Below are 6,316 nucleotides of genomic sequence, written 5' to 3'. Positions count from 1 at the left end.
GTCGACACAGCCACTGTTTGCAAAATTGTTCTAATAGCATCAGTCCTGGGTCTCGTTCACTCACACATGCAAAGTTCAGGGGCTCTGATCTGGGATACTCTCCTGTTCTGGTTGGAAAAGACCCATCATACCTTCTAAATTTAAAATACGCTTCAGTGTTACTTGGGGACAGTGCAGACGTATTCATGCCTAGGTTCCCAACAAGAAGCAGGCTTAGAAATCAGAGATGTATCTGAGCTGCTAATCTCCTCTGGATTTTAAATGATAAATTTAGGGAAATGAAATCAAATCTGAATCAATTAGCCCATTAGTAGGCAGGACTTGCAGTACGCATTGCAGTAGGAAGAGACAGGACACTATAGCAAATTCCAATTGATGTTGCCAGACATTAACAGAGCTTGTGGTTCTTCAAGCTCTCTGAATGGCTAACCCAGCCTATATTCACTCATATCCCCTCACAAGCTTTTCCTAAAGCCAGCCCTAAACTAGAAAATCTACCCCATAGCAAAATGCAGTAAATGCTACTTGTTATGCTGATTTGCATTATTTCCTTGTTATTCTCTGAGGGTTTTTGTGTGTTTATTTCCTTTCTTGTTTTATATGCAGCTTATAAGTAGAGCTGGTGGAAACATTTCCAGTGCAACTATTTGTTCAGTTCGTTTTTAATTGGGAAATGCCGCTTCATCAAAATAAAAATATTTCACTGTTGGACTTGCCAAAAATGTCAATGGAGAAAATAACCCCCTAACATAAATAATCTTCGCTTCTTTCAATGTTAACGTTTTGATAAATTTCTTTATCTTTTATAATCAAACGTTTACTGTAATATTACATTACCATGTATATATTATACACACAAACATTTTGATATGATTGGAATGTTTTTGTTCATCTTAATGTTTTTTGTTTTTATTCTCATTTGTAGGGAATTCTCATTTTGAGTTTTTCATTCTGATTTGGAACAAAAAGCTAACATCTGAAATGCAGGAATTTTTGTAGAACATTCTATTATTAGACCAGTTATAACTTGAAGTTGTCTGGGACATGGGACAGATGTAATGATAAAGATATTGATGTAAGCTGTTCTGACACAACTGTTACATCTACATCTGCATGATCCTGTAGTGATGCAAGAATAGACCCTGTTGCATTCAGGATCAGAGTTAGGGCTTCTGAGCTGCTGCTTCCCCTCCCCCTTTAAAACAGTTAAAGATGCATTTGTTCATATCAGTTAGGGCTGTGAGAAGTTTCAGTTCCTGATTTGATACAGTGGAGATTCGGCCCGATTAGGTGGCCAAATCTGTGAATCCAAATTGAATCAGAGGACCCTTTAATCTCTCCGAATCAAATAGGAACCCTCTCAATTGATTTGGAGAGATTCGGAAAGATTCGGAAATTGGGACATAGATACAGATTTAGGTTTTTTTCTACATACCTCTATGTACCAGGCAGCTTGTGAATATTGCAATGCTGGGGTGCACAGAGTGTCCCACAGGAGCGCAGGGGTCTCCCCAGTGTGCTCAGCAGCAGACCTGGAAGTGGACCAGAAGCATTTCCAGTCCACTTCTGGGTCTGCCGGGGAGCATGCTGGGGGCCCCCCTGTGCTGCCCTGGCTCAGTGACTGGTGCCTTCTGGGTCTGGAGGGGGGCACCTGGGGTCCCCCTGCTGCTGATCGCTGAGCTGGGGGTGCGGGGGTACCCCTTGGCTCGCTCCCTGGCAGACCCGGAAGTGGACTGGGAGTAGTTCCAGTCCACTTCTGGGTTTGCTGGTAAGCGTGTGGAGGCCCCCCACCCTCCCCCACCGTGGGATGCTCCATCCGCCCCAACATCACAGCATTTACAAGCCGCGCTGGTACCTTGAGGTATGTAGAAAAAACATTTAAAGCTGTGCCTATGTCCAAAATGCAGATTCTCCAAATCAGCATCAAATCTTCAAGTTCAGATTCGGCCAAATCAAATCAGGAACAGTGATCTGAATCAACAAATCAAATCACTGGCCCTGATTCAGGCTGAATCTAAATCTTAATCTGAATCCAAATTGAATAGGGCCCACTTTGCACATCCCTAATATCCATAGACTATAATCACATCTTTGTATGGCAACTAACAGACTGGGTCCCTAGGTTCCAAGTTTTAGTGCTACTGAAATACATGTAAATATTGTGTTCCTCCACTACAATGATGAAACAGAGGAAATACATACAACTGCGTCAAAGCACAGTAAAAACTGAACTTGGATATATCTTGCATTTGCATCCTACATTTTAACCATGAGTTGGAGTTCTTTGGGCCAAGTCAGTGAATGCATTGACAGGTCAACAAGGAAGGGAAAAAAAAAAAGCTTGACTCATTCAGATGTGGCTGTCAATGACTAATGCCATGAACTCCCTGTGAAAGCAAGCTGCTCACTCTCCTCTCAGTCTTTTGTGTGTCATCTCTTTCTAATGCTTGGCCGAGAACAACAACCACTTATCAGAAGCTGGACAACTTCATGGAGGCATGTTCCCTGGGCTGTGGTGATCAAGAAGCTTTGCCTCCCTCATTGGAGGGGAGTGGGGGAGGCTGTGTATCCTTGGAGTCCAATCTCACCATAGAATTCTGGATTCCTCTTGCCTGACCTTGGAGTCTTTAATTAGTGCATGACACCAGTCTTCTGTTATTTCCTCTTGGTCCAGGACTCTTTTTGGATCCTGCCTTGTTATCTCTAAGGCAAATATAAATGGAGGTCTTGCTGATTAGATAAAAAGTGCAGAAAACAGATGAGGGTGCTGGGAGTTGTATACACTGTGAACAATATTACAATAACATCCTTAATCCTTTAATGAGGGCACAATGTCAGGGCAGGGGAGGATAGGCATGGTAGGGGATTTTGCTGCTGTATGCAGAAGCCCTAAGAATGCTCTTACACTAACAAACTTTAACGGATGTCATGACACCTTCTTGCTCTTTATCCTCACGCTTACTGAAAGCTGCACTAATTACAGAATATTTTCAGATATGCTGTTGATTTTGAAGTCCCACCAGAGCTTCCTTCCCCGTGATAATGTTTTATGACTGTAACATTAACATCAACATGCAGTTAAGAGTAGCAAAGATCCAAACATCTCATTTGAGTGTCTTGGACACTGCTCTGCAGTATCTGCCTGCTGGGGCCACCACCTGTCCCGATTCTTGTTTTTCACATGCTCAGAAGTTGTGTTCAGTGACATCTGCATGTTCCCACTAGCAAAAAGGGCTCACTTTGATGGAGTGCACTGTTGGACATGATACTGCCTCCTGGGGTGTTGCCTTCTAATCCTGTCACACATCTAGCCACTTCTGGGGGGCATTGGCTGATTTCTGGTCAGGATCAGAAGTAGCACGCAAGAGGCTCATCTTGTGGTGTTTTGGCATTTCTGCCTCCAGACCTAGATGGAAACCAGATGTAAAATAACATCTTATTCCAATAATTGAAAAGTTCCAGAGGTTTGCTTTATATTTTGTTCTACAAAGGCAGAGGGGTGTGGGGCTTGGCAGAGGGAGCTTTCCTCATCACTATCTTGACTGTGTGAATGATAAAAGGATAGCTTTTTCCTGTCGCCTGTAAATTCTTCATTTAACATGCACAATATAATTTACACCACCTATGGCCAAGCCAGTGCTGCCACAGTCGTTTACACAAATGGAGTTGATGGTGCTACACTGAAGAGAAACACAACTTATAGCTCCCCAGATTCACCACCAACAAAATCTAATTTATCAGCCGTCAGAAACTGGCACAATAGCCCAGGGCAGTGGGACAGATTCTGCTTTCAGTTACATAAGCATTTACCCTGAAGTACTCAATTTATTCAATAGTTAGCTCAGATTTTCCCAAGCAAGAGAGATCAGATTTTGGTCCAGTGACTCTCTGGGATGAACTATGCATCATATGAAGTAAATGTTTAATGTTCAGAGAAGTTTAGAGGAGCCGAGGCTTTGTCATGACTTGCACTTCATGCTCACGGTCCTGTAGGACACACCTCTTGCTGGCTTATAAAGGGTGAAAGGAATTTTAAAGGATGAAAGGAAGAAAAACAAAGTAAAAACCATAAAACAAGCTAGCATTACAAGGGGTTCCACCATGAACCAGGAATAGAGTAAAACCTTCCCAGGCTCCCTTAATGGGGCCCCCTGGCCCACTCCAGATGTTATGTTTGTAGTGATACACAATTTGTGGCCCTACAAAAAATGAAGTGCCACACATGCCTAGATCACACAATTAGGAGCCCTGGCTGCAGGTAACAAACCTGCCAAAGGCATGTTCTCTTGCCAGGGGGCAATAGCGTATTCTACAGTTCCTCTCACCCCCAGGGGACTTTAAAGGGCCTGCAGACCACAAAGACTTGTGAGCCCTTAAAAGTTCATTGCTCTCAGGCAGCCCAAGAGCCAGCTAGACCCGGACTTAGAACCATAGAATCACAGAACTGGAAGGGATCTGTATGATCAACAAGTCTGGTGCCCTGCCATGGGCAGGAAGTATTGGGCTCAGGTGAGCTTGGCAAGCTGCCTGTCCGGCCCCATCTAGATCACCTCCAAGGAGGGCGACTGCACCACCTCTGCTGGGAGCATGTTCCAGATTCTGGTGACCCTTGTAGAGGTGGGGTGTTCCATGGGAATTTCTCAGAGTGACAGGGTCTGATCTGGGATCTGAACACTTCATTGGCTCCTGCTGTCTTCTCTTGCACTGGAGGCAAGGGTGAAGGGTGTTCCTGGATGCCCTACCCAACAATGCACCCGGGGTTACTGGAGGTCTTTGTCCCCCTCTACTCCTGCTGCTGCTTGCAGGGAGCCTCTGCACCCTTGCTGCCTAGCCAGGGCTGTTCCTGGATGCCCCATGGGGTAGGGAAGCAGCACTCAATGAGTCACCTCTCTGAGGCTAGTTCATCATTTTTGCAATGGGTTGATTATGTAAAATTGCATGATAAATTGCTTGAAAATCTGGCAGGTTATTGTTTAACATGCAAACATCACATTAATCACATGATAAATGTAATGCCTGCCAGGGGCATCACACACAGGACAGCAACCAAGATGCTGCTTCTGTACAGGTGAAAGTGGTTTGGCATGGGAAGTGTGGAGGATCATGCCTCTTCAATACACTGCCTGGCACAGCTGAAGCAGGAGAGGGGAAGGAAGCCACACAGAGAAAATGGCTGGTGAAACACAATTACTTCCTGAAACAAGGGAGGAGAATAGATTGTCACTGCTAGGTCCCTGTTTCTCCTCTGTGTCACATTCTTTGCCCCAGGCTTGGTATCAAACCACACAGTAACCATTTCTCAAACCACACTGCAAGGTGCAAAGCTAGCTCAAAGCTTGCGCTCAGAAAAATATCCTAAAAATGTGGCTGCTGGTCCAAGTCTCACTTAACTTCCTTTCCCCCTCAAGCCTGAATTACTGAGCTGTTAATCTTGGGCAAAGGCTTTTTCACTGCAAGATTTCTAGTGCTTCCAACATGGAGCTGGGGAAGAAATATTCTGTACAGCCTATGCTGTACTGTGTTGTCCTCCTAGCAAAAACCTCCACTTCAGATTCCAGCTGGAGCCAGGGGCTGCAGGCTCAAAAGAGGGACCCTGTAACAGGGAACTCTATCCCTGTCACTAGGAAGCAGAGCAGCTCCATTAATACTCAAGTCTTCAGAGCAAAGCCAGATAACAGAGGAGGTGTTAAAGGCTAAGCCTTGCAGGCCAGTCAGCTGAATGGGACAGGCAGGTGACTGTGAGAGGGCCCAGGCCAGGACTATATAAGCCCTGGTCTGAGCTAGCCAGGGGAGCCTGGGCTGAGACAGAGGGTGGAAGCTGGAAGGCTCCAAGCAAAGCTTTTAGCAGCAGCTCCACAACTGAAAGCCACGGGCAGTGGGGACTCAGACGTGGAGCCCATGAGTAAGAAGGCTAACTGCCTCCATTAACTTTTTTTTGTTATAGCCCAGGGGCTTACTATTTATGTTGTAGTTTAATCTGGTGGTTTGTGGCTGGGGCTGTAGGGGAGCTGGAGGCCTCATTAGTGCCCACAGGGATGTAGCTACAGAGGGCCAGGGATCCTGGCACTGCAGGGGCAAAGCTATACAGGGCCAGGAGTCCAGAGCAGATTGATTGAAGCTAGTGCCTCAGAGCTGGGCCCAGAATAGTGAGTCTGAGCTGGAAGGCTTAGCTACATAAAGGGGGAAGAAGCTCCATTACCTGAGACCCCCAACAAAGTGAGCAGAAAATGCAGACAACACCTGCAAGTCATGGGGCACAATACAGAAAAGTTGGAGTCATGCAAATAGCCCTTAGGGCAGGAGATCTTCACCTCCT

Source organism: Crocodylus siamensis, chromosome 7 (assembly GCF_052110815.1).
Source record: "Crocodylus siamensis isolate JL-2025a chromosome 7, ASM5211081v1, whole genome shotgun sequence".
Classification (NCBI taxonomy): domain Eukaryota; kingdom Metazoa; phylum Chordata; order Crocodylia; family Crocodylidae; genus Crocodylus; species Crocodylus siamensis.
The sequence above is the reverse complement of the archived record's forward strand: the minus strand, read 5'-3'. Positions refer to the sequence as shown.